The sequence below is a fragment of the Apostichopus japonicus genome, chromosome 17 (genome assembly GCF_037975245.1).
Source record: "Apostichopus japonicus isolate 1M-3 chromosome 17, ASM3797524v1, whole genome shotgun sequence".
Taxonomy (NCBI): Eukaryota; Metazoa; Echinodermata; class Holothuroidea; order Aspidochirotida; family Stichopodidae; genus Apostichopus; species Apostichopus japonicus.
The window spans coordinates 8,301,653-8,323,769 of record NC_092577.1 but is presented as its reverse complement, the minus strand read 5'-3'; the positions used below and the strand labels follow the sequence as shown (position 1 = coordinate 8,323,769).

Sequence of the window (22,117 nt, the reverse complement as noted above, 5' to 3'; positions counted from 1 at the left end):
GGAGTCAAGGATTCACCTTTTAAAGACGTAGAGATTCTAATTCTGCTCCGGTTGAGGCAACTGAACAGCAAGATATCTATCTATCACGCAATTAAGCTGTTCTTAGCACCTAGTGATCCTCGAATCAAATCTTCTGATATTAAAGATATCATTGAAAGCTGTTCTTCTGTTAAGGTACTCCTGGACGGGTATGATGAGTTTCCTGATAGGGATGGAGCTACCGGAGGTGACGTAGGACGTATCATTACCAGCAATCTGCTTGGGAATATTGATGTTACCCTGACAACCAGATATCTTCCGAAGGACTATGACAAAGCAAACACAAAGCGAGTGCGGTTAGTTGGTTTTGACGCAAAAGCACGTGACCAGTACATTCGCAAGGCTGTTACTGGGGAAGATGACGAAAGCGTTGCTAAAATTAAGCGCGCTTTACAAGCAAACCCGATCCTGGATGACTTATGTCAAGTTCCTCTCATCTTTGTCATGTTTTCTCACATGACCCACGAAAAGACACATTTTCAGAAATTCAAGTCAGTCACTGAGTTCTTTAGTTACATGATCCAATGCTTCCATAGTCATCTTAGTAACAAATCAACGGATAAAAGTGCAAAGGCGTATAATATTGAGTATGCTGTCAAATACAAGGAACTTAGTAAAGTAGCATTTGGAGGTCTCTGCGGTGAAAACCAACAGTTATCATGGCGTAAAGATGGACTCTGTACACGACTAGGTCAAGGGTTTTGTCAACATTATATTGCAGTTGGTATCTTGGTAGAGGAAGAAGTGTCTGCTGTGACAAACGAACAGACTTCTGCTACAGACATACAGACACATACTGACTTAAGGTTCTATCATCAACTATTCTGTGAATGGTTTGCGTCTTTTAGACTGGTAGAAGTTGTAGCTGCTACAAGAGGTGCATCTGAGCTGAAGGATGTTCTTGATAAAGTGGATCCGTTTAATCTTCAGTACCTCTATCGATTCACCTGTGGGATTAGCTCAGCAGTTGGGAAGAGAATAATAGAATACTTGAAGAGCAGGAGAGACGGTGATAAGTTTGCCATCCTCTGCATCCTGGAACAAACTGGCGAGGTAGATGGAATCAAGGACACCGTCAGGAATCTGTGTTCAAAGATTGTTGAGATCTTGAGCGGCAACAGCAAGCTTCTTCAGAGATCCACCATCCAGCTCTTGGAGATTGCATCTAGATTTAATGTAAGTATGTTCATCATAATTATGACAACAATTTAATGCGTCAGTTTCTGTCAACTATACCAAAAGAACATGATGTTGATTAACTAAATATACAAAATATCAATATCGAAAACATAGTTAGAAAAAAATCTACTTCATGAATGTTTACATTAAATTCAGCGACAAGCAAATCTAAATAAATGTATATTACATTAAACTACACAGCCCGCCAAGAGAAAGTCACAAATTATCAATGTATTGTTTTATATCAAATAAACCTTGTTTCATCGATGACTGTTTCGTTATGAGACATCATTCAAACCTGTTGGAAGTATAAGGAAAGATAGTTCAAGAATTAAGTCAACTGAAATACATATGTCTCAGATAATCTAGACAGACAGCGTTCCATCAGTTCGTAAATACACGATTCAGATCTCTAAAATATGTAAAGAAAACCAAATTGTAAACTCCATTAAAGGGTCAAAGAGTTAATGAATTAAACGCCACGACTGAGAGATTATTGATCGAATCTACACAAGCCCGTACAACAATTTGCTTTATTCACTTCTCAACATGGCCTTCTACAAAACGTGGATAGGAACTTTATATTCAATACCGTACCATTCACTGGTAGTTATGTGAAACATGTAGTAGAGGTGAAAAGAATGATTTAAACTGAAATGCTACACAACACTGAATCACAAAGAACAAAGTAAAAGTGTAGATTGATTCCACGATATATTCGAGTTTTCGTATGGATATGTTGAAATTGATGCTGCATGAAGGTTGATAGTATTTTCTTGACGTAGTGTGTTCCTATCAACGGAGTGGACACTTCATGGCCGTAAATCAGGCTAATGTTTACCTAATGTATATCAGTTAAAAATTGTCTTAAAGGGTAACTCTAGGCCAGGGTTGTCCAACCTTTTGCAGAGGAGGGCCATATGGAATGATTATGATGAAGGAGGGGGCCGCATGAACCCTACGCTCGATTTTTCGATTTCTTGCCCGAAGCCCAAGGCAACAAAATGTGAGCACTGCGCGCGGAGCGCACTGATTTATTTTCCTTCCTGATAAAACATGAATAAAGTCCAGCCGCACCCCCCCCCCCCTCCGCTGAGAGAGTGTCACACAAACTGACCTGTATGCAGTTTTTTGGACCCAGAAGGTTCGAAAGATTGATTATATAGCTTAAAACTGTTATCAATAAATCTGCTCACTAAAATTTCGCATCGCAGAGCATCTCTGGCGGGCCGGACGCAACCCTGCGGCGGGCCGGACTGTGGCCCGCGGGCCGTAGGTTGGACAACCCTGCTCTAGGCAGAATTTCAAATCTAGGGTTAACATATCCCTTATAGTAATCTAGGGTAGACATATCCCTTATTGTAATCTAGGGTAGACATATCCCTTATTCTAATCTAGGGTAAACATATCCCTTATGGTAATCTAGGGTAGACATATCCCTTATTGTAATCTAGGTAGACATATCGCCCCTTATTGTAACCCAGGGTAGACATATCGCCCCTTATTGTAACCCAGGGTAGACATATCCCTTATTTTAATCTAGGGTAGACATAACCCTTATTGTAATCTAGGATAGAAAAAAAATGAGCTACTACCCACTTTGCATCATTAACATTAAACTGATAATTGTATGCACAGACTAATACGGAAGTATTACACAAAAGGAGGTGTGTGTGGGAAGAGGGTGGGGAGGAGGGACGGTTGCTTTTTCACGGCATTTTTTAGGGACAACTAGGCTATGTCACTATTTGAGTGGAGCAATAAAATAATACAACCAAGAAAAATGTTTGCCATGTGCCTCTCAGATACCGGAAATTACCCTTCCCAGACATTAAAAGTTGCACAAACACTCCACTTACGCGAGTCATTAGAGAGTCAAGAAAAGTCAAGAAAGTGGTTCTTAATTCGGGAGTATAGTACTTACCACTCTGGTCGTCATAACATGTCTCTGTTGTGCAAAGTTCACCTACTCTTTCAGAAAAAAAAACGGGTATAATCAAATTCAGTTTTAAAATCGAATGCTCAATGTTAATGTGAAGACTTAAAAATGATCTGGCTTTTTGCCGTACACTACAAAGCGCCCTCACTTTTTTCAAGGCTTCACTTCTTAACGGCGATCCACTGTGCATTCTTCCTAGTTGAATTTCTATGATGAGGGTACAGTGACGTTAACATGTTGTTCAATTTTATCAATCAGTGTCCAAGACTGGGTATTCTTTGTCACGTCCGGAACATGTGTCGTGATTAGCAACCGTAAATGAGATTGGTAATCCGGTTAATCTGTGATAGTTTTAGTTATAATTGTCTTCGTTTATACTACAGTCGCATGCTAGCTAGAATACTTTTAGAAATAAAGCCTAGCTTTGGTCTACGTCAAAGGAACAAACGTCCAACTGGCTTATTACAGTTGTTCTAGTTATTTGTTGATTTTATCACATATGGGGACTGGATGTAACATTTACCTTCCATACACGAAATCAGTGTATGTGACCTATGCTGCTTGGGTGTATCAAGTCTGTATCATATCGTTTAGATGACTAGAATGAAACTAATCGATGCTGTTCGCTCCGGAATATCATTTTGTTATTTGTTCTAGAAAAGACCAATTTATTAGAGAGAAGATATTATTTATCTGCATTGTGCCTTTAAAGCTGACCTAAAAAGTTGATCGGCACGCATCTAGAATATGTTTCTCTTTTCCCAATGAGAAAAAAATACATCGTCGTTTCTTTTTACACCAGATGATTTAATACGTAATGGAAGTGAAGCATCTTATCTTCAATCTGTAAAGATATCTAGTCATATATCATCAACTAACAATGAAACAATTATATGATACCACGGGGTACACGTCTTATGATCTTTATATTTGTTTGTTGTGTAAACAGTGCCTGTCATACAGTGGTGGTAAAGTACGTTATCAATTTAGTTTGTGGTGCAGGCTAAGTAAATAGCGATAACAATAGGCAAGCTAGTTCCTGATTATAAAAGATAGGTTAGATGTGAAAAAATTGTTAATATAAATATAATAAGTTTATAATAACGATAGATAGATACGAAAAGAAGGATATTCATATTAAGAAGGAAAACAAACACAAATGCAGAAGGGAAGCCCTGTTTGAAAAGTCCCCTTTTCTCATGTTCTGATATTTAACAAGTGAAAACAGGTTTCGTTTTCTTTCTGGAAATCACTGGAATATGCTGCTGAAAAAAAACATTTGTTGCTTTAATAATTTATCATCAAGTTACAATGGATGATACTTTTTTGATTTAAATTTTACTGTTAGCTGAAATTTGAGTTGAGTTTATCACATTGTTTTCACCAAGCCAATGATTTTTTTAAGTCAATTCACAAGTATTTCGCTCAAGTCATTTGATTTTATTGTAACTCAAGTCAAGCGTAACAACGTAACAGCTGTAAGCCTACTGAAAATCAACGACCAATGCTCAAAAAGGCATCTTTGTCAAGTGTTGCGGTCCTGTGTTCGAAATTCTTTACTGAGCTATTGTTACAATGCTATGGAGAGAACTCTTTGCTACAAGAGTAGTCAGTCATATACACTGGGAAGCAACTAAACTTCAATGTAAAACAAACACTTTTACTCTCTCTCAATACGAAAATATAACGTTAATACAAAACCATGAACTGACTATTCTGTACACAGACTAATCTTGTACCACAATGGAGGGCAGGGGAGGTGCAGAGGAGTAGCTATGAGGAGAGGGGAATAAGCCCTCAAATATTTGTTTGCCTTCCTCTGAAAGAACCAAAACTGGCATGATAGAGTTATACATTATATATGAAACATTATTGTCTAGGTTTCCTTTTTTCTGTTTTTGTTGGTTTTCGCTGTATCAGGTAGCAACATCTGCTCCGACTGTTATTACAATGTACGCAATATAATTTGTTAGGGAATTACGGTGGCTCAGAACGAACATTGACCACAGAAAATCATGTTAAAAGATGATTTGTCTAATTTACTCTGCTTACCTCGACTTTCGACTATTATTCCTGAAAAGAAAAAAGACTTTACATGTTGCAATTGTGTGGTTTTATTTCTGATATTTCATTTTTTTTATAGAACAATTTAGACTGATATCACAAACTTGCGACGCTATATCTAAATTGAAACGTTGATCATGAATTTTTTGACGTGTACCTAGAAATGTCGACACCAAATGTAAACTGAGAATATGATTTTAATTAAATATCGATCGTTTGATTAAATCGTATTGTTTCGCTAACAAAGGATCCAGCCAAATGACTCAGTAATGCCTTGAAGTACAATTGCAGATGAGTGGAGCTGATGTCGTCGACACTAAAGAATGTCACAAACGGTATGTCTTGATCTAACAAGTGAACTGTGGAAGATGTGATCATGCACCCCCATCCCCTCCAGACTCACACACCTCCCTTTGACACTCAATGTATTCAGCCTGTCGGTGCAACGAATATCACTTTTAATTTGGGTTATTGATAATTAACGTCTCAAGAACAATCCGTCTTCCACGCCGCCAAATTCCATGATACTAAACTACTGCGTGTACAGGGATATACGCTGAATGTAAGGAGATATAGAACAGAGACCGTTTATAACCATCACACCTCACCCCCTCCCATCCAGGGTCTTAGCTAGCAATGCGTTTCGCCGTCTTTGAGACGGCTAGAAATGAAAGACGGCCGAATTTGAGTGGGACGGCTTTTGAGACGCCAATAAATGGCTCTGTAACTATTAGTTATTTGCATGTACTGCTCAGTCAACGGGCGCCGCACGTTTAACATGATGACACAACACTGAAATAATCACTGAAAAAAACCTGACAGTCGATCCTTTCGTTATAACAGCTTGGAATACAGTCCAGTCAACAACACAATATAAAAACCTACACTCAATAGCCAACCACCTAGATAGCTAAAAAGAAATCGTTTCGTTGCGTGATCATTTTCACACACCCATATATTTGTATTTTTTCTTTCCCAGCTAGGTGTTGTGTATCTACGGCATGCCATACGTTTCAAAAATGTCCAAAACAATATAAGCATGTCCAAAATAATATAAGCATGTCCAAATTTATATAAACATGTCGAAACTAATATGAGTATGTCCAAAAATAATAAGAGCATGTCCAAAATAATATGAGAGTGTCGAAAGACTATATGAGCATGTCCAACATATTAAAAGAATGTCGAAAAATAATACAAGAGGGACAAATGTAACTGCCTAATTCAATTTTGTTTTGAACATTTTGGCGTTTTAAGTTACGCCATATGTTGCAAAATATCCAAAAAAATATAAGCATGTCCAAACTTATATGAGCATGTCCAAATTTATATAGACATGTCAAAACTATATGAGCATGTCCAAAATAATACGCGCATGTCCAAACACATATAAGTATGTCCAAATATAATATGAGCACGCCCAAAATTATATGAGAGTGTCGAATAATAATATAAAAGTCTCGAGTGTAACTGCTAACTTCAACTTTGTTATGAACATTTTGGCGTTTGAAGTCACGCCAAATGTTTCAAATATCGAACTTTTGTATTGGTATGTCGAAAAAAATTAGCTTACAATACCTTCTTTGGAGGTAATTTGTATCAACTGACACAATGGTTATCATTATGACAATATATTATTGAAACATTCTTCTGTTTTTGTGACGCAAATAATTCAAAATATGTAAAAACAAGACCATCACCTAACATTTTTTCTTTTTACATCCCTACATAATGTGAGTGGTTTCGCCCTGCCTAGAGGTGCTGAGATTATTCATATATTGTTGCGAAGGCAAAGAAGTTCACGTGCGAAAGTACGTACAACATGCACAAGCGCTAACAACGTACAGTAGTTATCACACATGCGTACGTTGACAGTGAAAATGAACTACTATACTGTGTTACTTTTTTAACGGAAAATTGTGACACTTAATTACGGTTACCAGGCGAAGTCGGACACTAGCCCAGAATTAAAAAAAAATAAGCCTAGGTTAGGGGTATTCAACGTTTAATCTTCACTCTCACCTTTTAACTAAATTTCAAGATGGAAACGTGGGAAGAACTCGCCAACTACATATTATTGATTAAACCGCGTGGGATGTTGGACACAGTGGTTCTTCGTATTAAACTCACTGATAGTTACAGCACCTTGAGGCCAGGTTGATCACTCGCGCTACGAAACAACTCAACTAATATTTCCTCGAAAATAAAATCGTTCTTGATCGAAATATCATTAAAATATTAACACACACACTAATACGGTAATGGATGAACTGTATATCGTCTTAAGTTACGCTGGATATGGTGTTTTTGTTTTCAGCATACCAAAATAAAAAGTTTGATATTTGGAACATATGGCGTAAAATTCAAACGCCTGACTGTTCATTATAAGTTGAATCGAGCAGTTACGCTCGAGACTTTTGTATTATTTTTCGACACTTTTTTATATTTTGGACATGCTCATATAGTCTTTCGACACTCTTATATTATTTTGGACATGCTCTCATTATTTTTGGACATACTCATATTGGTTTCGACATGTTTATATAAATTTGGACATGCTTATATTTTTTTGGATATTTTGCAACAGATGGCGTGAATTCAGATGCCAAAATGTTCACTAAAAAGTTGAAGTTAGCAGTTACATTGGACATGTTCATATAATTTTTCGACACTCTCATATTATTTTGGGCATGATCATATTATTTTTGGACATACTTATATTAGTTTCGATATGTTTATATAAATTTGGACATGCTTATATTTTTTTGGACATGCTTATATTTTTTTGGACATGCTTATATTTTTTTGGACATGCTTATATAGTTTTGGACATTTTTGATACATTTGGCATTCCGTAGTGTATCACGGTACTGTGGAAAGAGTGAGCTAATATTGACAGCTCCTGCGATGTTTTCCTTATATACCTGAAAAGGCAGGAGGGAAAAGTTTTGCGTCGTAGTAACGACCATGCAGTTTGTCTAGTTACAAAATGGCGCGAAATTTCCGATTAATTTATATTAATGTGATATTGCGCGGGTTCGAGAAACCATTTGTCAAGGCAATACAATAGGATGTATGCAACACAAGCCATCTTGCTTCGCATTTAGTATGAATATCAACCCTTTTTCATTACGGTCGCATTGGCGACGACCATTCTCGGCTGGCGATGAGAATTTCTGGAAAAATTAACGCTAGTCGCCAGACCTATAATACTGTGGCCATCAGTTTTTGCAACTGAAATTTCACCAATACTTTACAAAAATAACGAAGGTACCTGCCCGACGCGGTACTACCCGGTTCCTAATTTATTACCCTGAATCATACGCAAAGTGTGATTTTTTTTGCAAACCGATGGTTAGGCAGATTTCCCATTGACCAAGTTAGTGTGGTGTAAGGCTACCATGTGGTCGAAGATAACAGCAATAACGAAAGTATTCCATTGATATCTTATAACTGCGTCACAATTTCAGCTAATAAACAGACGACTTGGCTAGATTATCCCATTGACTTAGTGTGATGTTAGCATGGGCGGCGATCCTGGGGGGGATGGGGGGATATATCCCCCCCATGAAAATGGGTGGAGGGGATGTAATACACCATATCCCCCCCACCAAATGCCAGGAATAAGAATATTTTCATGCCTTCATTTATGCATCATCGTGAATGTACGGCTCTTTTTAGCTTCATTTCTCGCCTATACCATAAACGCAGTGCGATCTTTTCAAATAAACCGTCTTTATAAAGCAAGAATAGTTGACTGTAGGCTTCATTGGCCCTATAACAACAAAATGTATTATTGCGCCCACGGTATTGATATAGTACATATATGCACCCTCATAGTATTCATATAGGCCCTATAGTAGGCCTACACACGTACATGTTCCCTCGAACAGCTGAGAATCTCATGTTACCAGGGTAATGCTTAATTAGGGGCGTCGGAGCGGTTCGCCGGACCAATATTCACGGCGCAAAAAAAAAGGAGAAAAAAGTAGCACTAAGAAGAAGAAAAGGCAAAAACTAAAGAACCAAAATGAAAACATACTTCAAAATGTGTTTCAGAAGATTAATCGGGTACAAAAACAGACAAGGGAGAATGCACAGAAGAAAAGCTCGGGAAGTGCCATTTCCTGCAATCTGGGAGGAATTTTTTCAAAATTTTCTCCATTACGCTACGCGCCAACCAATGGTGGCGCGTAGCGTAGTTTGACCTTCCAAACGTCCCCCACCCCCTGATAATTATGGTAGATGGCCACACTCTGATCTTCCGTACCAATCCCAAATAGCTTCCGACGCCCCTGTTAATACACGTACGTTTCACCTGGATGATATAGCAATCGGTACCTAGGAATGTAACTATGTGTAATTGTGTATTGCATGTGTATAGGCCTATAATAGCCTGCATGAGGCCATTTTCTTCATCGAATAATATAAAGAGCTCTCGAACATTCTAACGTAGCGCCTGAAACAAGATTGACAGGGGCAATTTTCCCAAAATAACACCCGAAATTAAAAAAATAGTATTTTGGATCCTGATTATGAGATATTTCGGACATGAAATCCCTATTTTAAAGTTGGGTATATGCCGCTTGGAAACCTCGGCAAGTGCCGTTTCCGGCCAACTAGAGGGTTTGTAAATCCCAAAATTTTCTTGTACGCTTCGCGCCAACTCATGGTGGCGCTACGCTTAGATAGTCAACAAGGTCATATCCCCCCCACTCGGAAGTACGGATCGCCGCCCATGGATGTTAGGCAACCATGTGGTCGAAGTTGTCGAACGTAACAGCAATAATGAAAGTATTCCATGGATATCTTATAACTGCGTCACAAATTCAGCGAATAAACAGATGGTTAGGCTTAGCTAGATTTCCATTGACTTAGTGTGGTGTTAGGCTACCATGTGGAAGAAATGATTTATTCAATCGTTTATTTCATAAAAGGAAAGGCTGACAATGAATTTTACGAGATGTTTATTGGTTATAAATGGGATAACAAAACAATTATCAGCGCAAGTGGCTTTTTACTAATCGTTTATTCCAAATGCGATCAAATTGCGCAATCTAGTGGCTAATGCGAACCCTGTGCCTGCATATTAGATAGTAGTACTAGTAGTAACTGTTTAAGAGCTAATTGGATATTTATATGGTCTGATCCAATAGACGTGGAGAGCAAGCATAATCAGCGGCGGCAGTGTGAGCTAGTAGTAGGCCTAATGTTAATTATATGAAGTACAGTAATTAACGAGTTAATGAAAAAACAAAAGCAAATAGAAATTATTGAGGAAGGTTTTATACCTTATCTTACACCTACGTATTTGAACATGAAAACATAAAGTAAGATATTTTTCACCGTACCCATTTTGTTAGAAAATAATATACATTGGCCATTATTTTAAAATAAAAATGTACTACTAGCCACTGTCATCAGTACTAACTACTAGCTTCAAAGTTCATCGTTAGTAGTCAGTATCGTGACAGTAGTGCTACTCGATGTTGAGCCTAGGCCTAGCGATTTTTGTACTAATATTTAGCATATCAAAGTAGCGATCACATTTTCATTCTGGGCCACCAGAATTTGGAAAAAATATAGATATTGTCGCCACAGATTTTCCTGTGACCGCATTCAATGGGGAATGAAAATGGGTTGAGTATGATTGTTACCATGGTAATATATGAAGACATGAGCTTTTTTCGTGGATTTCCTTGATTTCTTTTCTACCTCCGAAATTTACATCTCTCAATTTCCGTTAATTTCTAACAACAGCGTTACTGTATCATTTTATCCGTCATTCGCATGTTTTTCATTACCGAATCGATGCATATCCAACCTGCAGAGGGACAAAAACTATTACCCTACACACTGTAGGATATATACGCTATCTTGAGCTTATACCGCAAATTTTTCTCTGGATTTCCATAACGTTCCCAACATTATTGCAATGATATTTTCATACATTTGATTTTCAATATTTTAGTATCATTAGAGTAGAGACAATTGAGGAGAAGTTGTAGTGCTGTAGCTGCTGACTATTATTCCAGATTAAAACAGATCATTGTGTACATTTTATGAACAGTAACATTTTAAGTACGGGTCGCCATGATTGAAAGAATCAAGTAGGGTGAAAACGACAGGCTAGGCATGTGGCTTCAGTGTGCATATTTTGGCGTGAAACTTTGCTTTTGAGTGTTTTAATCAATTTAAAAATCTTTATAAAATAGGCACCAAAATGTTGTCTTTAGACCTCAAATTTCTCAGAGCATCCGGGGGCTTGGGCCCCTGTACCCCAACCGGGGCGTTGCCCATGGACCCTAACACAGGCCCTAAGGCATGCCCATGGACCCCACCTGTAACTGTGTCGCGCTGCAAGCTGACTGACGCCCACGGCGTTAGTATAGTATCACCTACAAAGTTCAGTGATTTTTTTTACCCCAGGCTCATCACTGTATATGGATGACATTAACAGAATAAAGGCATATACTTATTAGATACACAGTAGGTTATATATAATTGTAGTATATCAATTACTATAAGCTGTTTTCATGGTGCACTTTTGCACCTAGTGTTTTATAGCATTTTATATGTTTGAATTCCCCCAAAAAATCATGATGGCTTAGGTGTTTTCACAGCTTTCTAAGCATACTTTTTACCCCAATTGTTTCAAATAAATCATTGATAGGGGCTGGGCTTCCAAGGGCCCTAAGGCGGGCCCCTGGACCCCAACCATTATAGGCTTCGCGCTCGCGCCTTTGGCGCCAGATGGATAGTCTCCTGAGCACTCAGTAACAGATGAGACACCCTATTTGAAATTTCTGGCTAAGACCCTGCTCCCATCCCTAGTTATTCCACTAAACTTGAAGACATTACCATGTGACAACCATCTTCCGTTTAAGTGATATACAGACAAGTCGTTCCAGGCCTTAGGGAGACGATAGGGGTAAGTCAACAGTTGAATAACAAACTGTTCTTTGAGAAAATTGGGAGCAGTACACCGTTTGATGATAACAAAATAAACTCATGGGTAGCATGGTTTAGATTTGAATTCTAACCATCTCTACATACGGAGTAGTAGTACAACATCCTTACTTCGTTTAATCGTGTAACTATAAACGCAATGTAAACCAGAAGTCACGTGTCTTAGTGATTCCTTGCCAATATGAGAAGAAACTTTTGATACAATATTTTTTAGCGAGCTGAATTGCTGAGCAGAAATGGCAAATCTTGCAGAATTGAGTAATGCGTAGGCTACCTAGGCAAAGAGGGTCGAAGGTCAAACAAACTTCACTTCTGCATAATTAGATTTATTCTGACTGTAACCAACAATTAACATTCAAAGACCTTTGACCTCCATGAAAAACAAAAGGGATCATCTGCTAACCAAGGGCTAGCAACAAACAAAGTTTAAGTTCCAAGTAACTTTCACTTCTTGAGATATCCTGTTTACGATATTTGCAGAATTTGACCTTTGGTGATCCCAAATGACTTTTGACCTCCATGAAAAAAGAATAGAGAACATCTAATCACTAAGAACTACCAACATGCTAACTTTATGGTTCAAGCAACTGTCACTTCTTGAGATATCGTGTTTACATTGTATTCATCCTTTGACCTGTGGTGACACAAAATTACCTTTGACCTCCATGAAAAACAATAGAGATGATTTGCTATTCTAGGTATTAACAGTCTAAGTTGAAAGTTCAAGCATTTTATACTTCTTGAGATACAGTGTTTACAACATTTTTCGCCTATGACCTCCGTTGATCTGTCAAATGACCCTTGACCTCCATGAAAAAAATAGAGAAAATCTACTCACTAAGGGCTACCCACACACCAAGCTTGAAGTTCAAGCATTTTTGATTTCTTGAGATGTTGTGTTTCCGAGCCAAAGTGTCACATACTGTACTCACACATATACACCCACATACACACGCCATCACCATTGCATAGATTTCTTCGGCCTTCGGCAAGGAATGAAAACCACAAGAACTCACACATTTAAGTTCTGCTGGATTACATTTTACATCAAGCTTAATTATACAAGTATAAATGAACAACTGAAAACTGGCTGGGAATGATAAACTAACGAAAAGAGGATTTAAGTTTAAAATGTTACACACAAAATCATCATCATCTCATGAGTAATTATATACATAAACATGAAAGAGTATTGATACATAATTAGCCTAAACTAACCGTCCTTGAAATTCATTGCATTTTCAGTTAATTAGGTTTCATATTACCTTTCACGTTAATTTTCTGTATATTTTCTGGCGCTACACACCATTCAACAAAGTTCATTAATATATTTATCACTCAGCCACTTGAGGAAGCATTGTTTATAACATGACCACCATTCGTTCCATTTATTACGAAGACCAACATTGTACTACAGCAGTATTGATAGAATTAGGAATACAACCATATATTGTAAAGCAGAAATGTGACGGTGAAATATGACCAGAAAAGAACATAGAAAAGTATTAACAGAAATAAAATAATGTTGATGCACAGGGTTAACGGAAATCAAAGGCTAAGATTCAATGTACAAGGCAAACTCTTAAGTTTGTGATGCCGGTACGGTGTATTGCAGGCATCAGAGAGCTTCAGTTACAATATTACTTAAGAAATGTTTCACAAAAGTAATCTTGTGGACTGGACAACAAATGGACAGGTTCTGCTACCTATATCTCTCTGGCGATACTGAAAACATGAGATAGGAAAGTAAAAACATAACATTACCTGTACAACATTTTTGACAGACCACAGCTACCAACTTTAAAGGTCAAGTTCACATATAACTAATATTATGACATCAGATGCATGGTCACCTGACCTAAACTTATTATACATATCATGTATGCCAATCAACCCATTACAAAAACAATGTATGCCAATCAACCCAATCATATATACCATGAATGCCAATCAACCAATTATACATACCATGTACAAGCCAATCCACCCATTATACATAGTACATACCATGTATGCCAATCAACCCATTATACACCATGTATGCCAATCAACCCATTATACATATCATGTATGCCAATCAACCCATGAAACATACCATGTATGCCAATCAACCCATTATACATACCATGTATGCCAATCCACCCATTATACATACAATGTATGCCAATCCACCCATTATATGTACCATGTATGCCAATCAACCCATTATACATACCATGTATGCCAATCAACCCAATACACATGTATACCATGTATGCCAATCCCCCCATTATACATACCATGTATGCCAATCAACCCATTTTACATACCATGTATGCCAATTAATCCATTATACATACCATGTATGCCAATCCCCGCATTATACATACCATGTATGCCAATCCACCCATTATACATACAATGTATGCCAATCAACCCATTATACATACCATGTATGCCAATCAACCCATTTTACATACCATGTATGCCAATTAATCCATTATACATACCATGTATGCCAATCCCCGCATTATACATACCATGTATGCCAATCAACCCATTATACATACCATGTTTGCCAATCAATCCATTATACGTACCATGTATGCCAATCAACCCATTATACATACCATGTATTCCAATCAACCCATTATACATACAATGTATGCCAATCAACCCATTATACATACCATGTATGCCAATCAACCCAATACACATGTATACCATGTATGCCAATCCCCCCATTATACATACCATGTATGCCAATCCCCCCATTATACATACCATGTATGCCAATCAACCCATTATACATGCCATGTATGCCAATCAACCCATTATACATACCATGTATGCCAATCCACCCATTATACATACAATGTATGCCAATCAACCCATCATACGTACCATGTATGCCAATCAACCCATTATACATACCATGTATGCCAATCAACCCATTACACATACCATGTACGCCAATCCACCCATTATACATACCATACATGCCAATCAACCCATTATACCTACCATGTATGCCAATCAACCATTATACATACCATGTATGACAATCAACCCAGTATACATACCATGTATGCCAATCCACCCATTATACATACCATGTATGCCAATCAACCCATTATACGTACCATGTATGCCAATCCACCCATTATACATACCATGTATGCCAATCAACCCATTATACGTTCCATGTATGCCAATCAACCCATTATACATACCATGTATGCCAATCAACCCATTATACATACCATGTATGCCAATCAACCCATTATACAGCAAAACTACATTACTCACATGCACATAATTAGCACAACTTTTTTACACGTCATGCCACCCCGCCAACATCTCTCCCCTCCCCCAAAGCAAAGGAAAAATAAATAGTAGCTTATTTGTTATATTTTATGGTTAAAATAAATAATATAGCACATTTAAGTAACTAGTCAGCGAACTATCATAGCATACAGTTACATTTGAAAATTATATGAAGAAAAATCATTATGAAACAAAGATTGGCATAAGGGGAAGGGTGTGACAGAAATAATACCACTTAAAGATAATAACCCATCAATGACTTTTAACTTAGAGATCTATGCTAAAAATGCACATCTCACAAAACAAGAAAAATCCTCTCTACTGGAATGTCAGCGTTAGATATTACATCAGTGCTACAGTGGAACTGAAGACTTGAGTAGACATACGTCTGAATTTACAAAAAAAAAAACATAAACAAGAAACATAACAAACTCTACAAAGATTGAAAATCTATTGCCATGACTACAGTAGTATCTAACCTTTACTAGCAGATTCGATACTATGTGACTGTGCTATGCAATCTTAACAATATAATTATTTGTAATTACTGGAGATTGGGTTCTCAAAGTTGTGAAACAAAGAATGGCTTAGTGTAACATTATTCAAGGATAATATAATGGATAAAATCAAGGTACATTTGTTTCCACTGATAGAGTATTTCGTGATAGGATCAATACAGTTTGTGTTTGGGGCTAATAAGGTGAATAGGCTTTGGTTATTCAATCCACAAAACATACACAGCAATACAGCAGCATGTTAACAAAATGTTCACAGAAAGATTGTAGCTTGTAGCAAAGCACCATACCATACCAATGTACCATGAATGGGAAAGAACTATATTTTGTGCATTCCAAACAAAATGAAAATTAAAGTGACCTGTATCTGTAATATCTTGTTACAGGTAACCAAAGAGGAACAACTACAGCTCAGGTTCTGATAAATAAGTCTGTCAAATTAGTCTGTCAATAAGTCATATCAAAACAGTTTGTGCTTTCAATTGTTATCATTTGGATTTTGGAGGAAGGGTGAAAGGAAAGGCTGGTTTAAAGCAGCATTTTGCGTTTGGTAGCTGTTTTCTACTTTTTTGACATGTCCCTCAAGTTTTTTACATATGTCAATCACAAAACAGCAAACTAAGCTACTAGCCAAGTTTTTCCCTGCCAACAATGTTAATTGGAGAGGAATTAAGGATAATGCAGATAATGAAAAAAGTGTCCACAACAAATTCCACATATAAAATTAATCGCATATACAGTTCCCCCAAAATACCTAGTTTGAATTCAACCAATCAGAGATGCAGGTTTAGTTATGAGCCATTACTAAAAATAGATTCAAGACTTTGCGTTGGTACAACCAGGGAGTTGTTATAGAACTCCCTGGTACAACTGCCATATAGACTGTACACAAATCAAGCATGGTGTTATATTACGTATTGGTCAACGACTAAGTAGTGTTTAAATATTCATATTATGGGCGGGGTTTATTGGGATCCCAACGGAAAATATCTTGGAGAAAATCAACGTTAAAAGTTGCAGATTTTTCGACTTTTATGCCACCATTTGAAGTAAGATTTAAATAGATAAGCTAGTTATGTATGTCGTTATGGCATAGTGGAGTCAGTGAGGTTAATTGAGAAAAATCAAAGAAAAGGACGCAAAATGCTGCTTTAAGGTCTAAATGATGCCTTATTGTATCATGTCACAAAATGGGCTGTACCCCAGGAGCTTGACCACCTTTTTGGGTAACATGTTATGTTGTCCAGATGAGAAGGGGTGAAGAGGAGGGCTGTGCCCTACTCAATATTTGTAAATATGAAGGGGACATAAATTCAAACATGTGCTATGTTTTGTCACTCTTGAAACAATTTTGAAGATTTATCAACTGTATATGTTGTACTGCATATATGCAGTACAACATATACAGTTGATGTATGTTATATCTTCATATACTGTACTTCAGAAATGTTTTGTTAAAGTAGTTTCTCAAAGTGATGGATCACTGATCATCACTCCTTCCTTCTTGATTTTTATCTTGATTTAAGTCCTCACGAACTTACATGGTTGAAACCCTGCTGTACTCTCTGTCTCGATTCCATTTTTTGGGGGATGGGTGGGGCGTGAGGGGGGCAGGGAATTTTGCCTACACCCATGCTAGGGATGGGTCAACCATCATTGTTACTACATATGTGTAATACATCTTTAATTCTTGTCAACGTATACTACATTAAAAGTGTGCAGTTAAGAACAGTTTCCTGTTGGCAATGTTAAAGAGTAAAATGTTACTTAAGTCCATCTAGGATAGCAGTGAACATGGCATATCATGGCATCATGCATATTCCAGTTATTTAAAAGCTATGACTACTGGCAATACTACTTATATTGGGATGTAAGATCTAAAGATAGCAATTACTGATAGCAGATGCCTGGAGAATCCCTAATTCATTGGCTCTCATCTAATTTATTGTATTAAAGGGTCATAACAATACCAAGATTACAGGTGGCAATGCACTAACTTTAAAGACTTGATACTTCATAGTTTCTCAATTTCAAACACATCTATGATCAGACCAAGGTACATACAACAACAACTTAGCTTGCCAGGCATGTGGGCAATCTTTATTTTCTAAATTAAGTCTGCCGATGAACTGATAATTTAGGAATCGTTCAGTAACTGTCTCTAGTTTAGAGAAATCTGCCAGCAATACTACAATACAGTAATTCATTTCACTAAATGTTATTACATCTACACAATTAAACAAGTGGAATCTGAAACAGTGCATTTAATGTTATTTATGTAACTACTTAGGCAAGCTGTCTTCACCTATAGATGGCCTGTAGATTTGATCAGAAGGTATCCAACACAAACTATTTCCATTTCTCAAACTGACTTTTGAGAAATTATTATGTGAAGACTCACCTGACTCTAATCCACAAAGGAAGTTATGTCAGCAGTGATGTGTTCCCATTGACTTTTTCTTGGAATTTCTTGGAGGAAATGCACCGAAGAAATGTTGATAACTGTATCACCTGAAGGTTTGAGAGAAAATATAAAATAACTCAACTTTCCATTCACTAGATTTATCAAGGTCAATATTCATAAGTTTTGTGATCATTTTTGTAACAGACATCAATGTCTTTCCTTGTGTCTTACTATAAGTACAGTATATATGATATTTTGTATAGCTTTATTCTAAGGGCAGCATATATACAGTATTATTTTCTTTTTCGGTTTTTATATTTGGGTTTGTTGGAATGACATAGCTACAGTAACAGCACAGGACTAATATCATTATTCAAAGCACCTCAGCTGTTTTTTAAGAATATGTTTAGCATCTGTGTTACTCAATACAACTAGTTATTTAAAACAGTTGTAGTGGTAACTGATGTTACATCCAAAGAGTTTTGAGCCCCCCCCCCCCCTTCGCCCGCCAATAAAACAACTTTTAACAATTGCTGGAAGTTTTCTACCAAGTTTGTGAGCTATCTGCAACAGAAAATAGATGTAGAAAGCACATGTGCTTGAGTTTGATGGAAATATCTCTTGAATGCCAGTACTATAGCTGAAGTGCAAATAATGTACATTTTTAGACAAAACACATTAAGAGAATCTATCAACACTATTAAACAATGGGTAAGAATGGAAATCTGAATTACTTTGGTTTTTACTCTGAGGACATGCATAGAGTCCAGAAGCTATCTGCATGTCCTGTACTACTGACTGACAGCAACATATGCACACAGTACAGTAAACCAACCAAAGACTTCCACTAGCAATCCCTTAGTATATTGCTCATTTGCAAATGGCATATATACTAATTTATCTTCATATTTAAATTTGACATCAATTTTCTTGGGTTTTGGAATCACTGAGATGGGAAGGATAGGAACGTTTAGGATGGAAAAGGAGAAATGGTTCCTGTTAGTCACTCTACATTTTACTGAACAAAGACTTAATTGTGACATATAGCAAGTGGAAGCACATAGGCTTCAGATAGTGTGATCATAGCAACAACATCACTGATTCACTTGCGGGGGGCAGTTGTGCAGGGTGTTGTTCACTTTTACATTATATATAGTAACAAACTCACTTAATACACATCTCCATTAAAACAGAATGATGGAGAAGTATGTCACATATTAATTTTTTTATAAATGTCTTAGCCTTGGCAAATCGTGGGTTTATATCAAAAGGAACTAATCTCACATAGGTACTCCTACTACTAGGAGAAGCTTACAGGCTACCTTCAATAAAACTAACCCTATTCAAATAGCATACTTTAGTCTTGGGATATTGAAGTTGATGGTAACTCAAGTTAGAAGGTATATCTAACGTAACTAATGAACCAATGGAAGCCTTACTATGTATTGTGAACTAAAGGTTTGGTCAAGTTTAACTACTTGTGACATTTCATTCTTTAGTTTGTAACTGAGATATAACAGTAAGTATAGTTCTCCTCATAATATAAAGCAGACTTTAGAAGTGTTCTAACGTAGTGTGGGTATGGGTCTTGTTTTGTTTGAAGTGACTCTATTTAATAGTAAGGGGACATGAACTTATGAACTAAATTGATTGTTTAAAAGCCTATCATACATGTTACTACCTCTTTGCTGCCTATTAATAAAGGGGACCCAGCTCATTAACATATACACCTTTTTGTGTACTTTTACACATTGGTAAGCAATACAATGTACGGCATTCAGTGCCTAATTATATGGTGTACGTATATACAGTAGGTTGCCTTTATCTTCCCCTCTGGCTCTTAGGGAATTTGCTGATCAAGAAAGATTCAAAACAATTACTGTTTCCCCAGGATTAGGCAGTAACAAAGTTACTTTATACCCAGACTCAAATCTAATTATAACTACAACCCAGCTTACCAGTCCTGCTTTACACTAATTATACACTTACATTACCATCAGCATATTGTTAACCATTCTGTGCAAGATCCGCATCATGTGACCTCCAAAGATCGTCTAAAGACTAATTAATCCACATTTACCTAATGAGGAGGAAAGGACAAAAGAAATAAGAATCAGTTGTCACTAATTCTATATTGAGAATATCAGAACAAGATATGTTTGAATGTAAACAATAAAATCCATTGTTATTGAGTATGGCTTTACAATATTTACTCCACAGTCTTTCTATTGCTCACAGATATACAAGCTAATGCTAAAATGACATTGTGTCACTGAAACAACTCAATAGACTGCAAATTCATCGATTTCATTGAAAGGCACTTTTGTATTTTCAAGTTGGACAGCTTTTGAAAATTTACCCAAAAACCAAACAAGAGGTTAAATTTGGTAACATGTTTGGAATCCTCTGGATTAGGCTTATTGATCAGCACACTTTCTAGTTTGGTACTTTTAACATGACTGTTTTTTTGTTTTAACACCAAATGTCTAAGTTTGTTACTTTGAAGTCAAGCATAAGTTAGGCCTAATTACTGGTCTGGATTGCTTTTGTCAAACAATCAGTATACCGGTGTCAAGCTGAGGCTGTTTTAAGACATATATACATGTTTTTGTCTTTGCTTCCACAACCGTCCCAGTAACTTCATTTCCACCTTTGTCAATAGACAGCAACCTGACCCCCCCCCCCTACACAGACTTATAACATAATTACTGAACTACACAATAGCTTTAAGAACATGAAAATAATACAAAATGCATTAAGAATGTCAAATGACATAACATGCTGAATCCTACAAGAACTTGTCATATTGTGTTGTATGATCTTCTGTGATAGAATCATAAACTGTTGCTTGTCAATAATCAATACCTCTAATAATTATCCATGACAACTATTTAATATGATGCAATGGGTGGACCTTGTCAAAAATTACATAATATCCACTCAAACATAGGGACAGTGACAACAGAAAGCATTCATTAGCATTAGATGCTCAAATTGGAATGAACTATTTCATAATGAAACAATGGATGTCTAATGACCATCAACATTGGTCAGATTTCAAAGATTGGAGATGACCATGGCTATAATATAGAAATCACATCAGAATTTACTCCTCTTGAAACGTACAGTTATGGTACAATTTGTAGAGATGATGCTACAATTAGAGAACACTGAACAAAAGAGGTCTCACAGAATCCGTCAGTCTAAGACACAACCTTTAGAGGTATCTAAACTGAGATTGTTAATATGTTATGTCTTGTTTTGCAGTGATTTAAATTGAAGGGGGTTTGGAGGTTGGGGAGTGCTGGATGAGGGACTTTCTGGTGGGGTAATGTCCCTTAAGGGATCATCTGACACATTATGGAGTAAGAATATCCACCTAAACACTTGCATTCGCATGGCAGAGGAAGAGGATTGGGTGGGTGGGTAAGAATCAGGTGGTCGACTATGCAATCATTACCCTGCTCATATAAACTGTACACATTTCTTCCAAGAGTTGTACTCCGGATATGAAACTGGTAAATCCCTAAAAAGGCAGATCTCAGGACTGAATAATTCAAGTTTACGATGAGAAAAACAAAATGCATTTGGTCATCAGTTATAATGTTATTATTCATTTAAATTGTCATCACTAAGTCTGCTAGTAGCAGAATTCGGGCATGTAACATTGTCAAACACATAGAAATAACACAGCTAATATAA

The 22,117-nt window shown here is 36.9% G+C and overlaps 3 protein-coding genes across 8 annotated transcripts in view; 2 read left to right on the top strand and 1 right to left on the bottom strand.

Moving 5' to 3' along the window:
• Positions 1–22,117, top strand: part of LOC139985116 (uncharacterized) — a 364,233-nt gene that overhangs the window by 213,003 nt on the left and 129,113 nt on the right. The gene's annotated exons all lie outside the window — the stretch shown is intronic.
• The window catches only part of LOC139985119 (uncharacterized), a 409,107-nt gene that overhangs the window by 326,611 nt on the left and 60,379 nt on the right, over positions 1–22,117 (top strand). The window lies entirely within an intron of this gene.
• LOC139985149 (uncharacterized) overlaps positions 1–22,117 on the bottom strand; it is a 121,330-nt gene that overhangs the window by 85,010 nt on the left and 14,203 nt on the right. For 2 of the 3 annotated variants that reach the window (XR_011799305.1, XR_011799303.1), the window contains exon 6: positions 20,405–20,495. The gene's annotated coding sequence lies outside the window, so the exon portion shown is untranslated. Of the gene's footprint in view, positions 1–18,505; positions 18,523–20,404; positions 20,496–22,117 lie in introns of those variants that run through there. The other variant, XR_011799304.1, reaches the window with a different exon arrangement.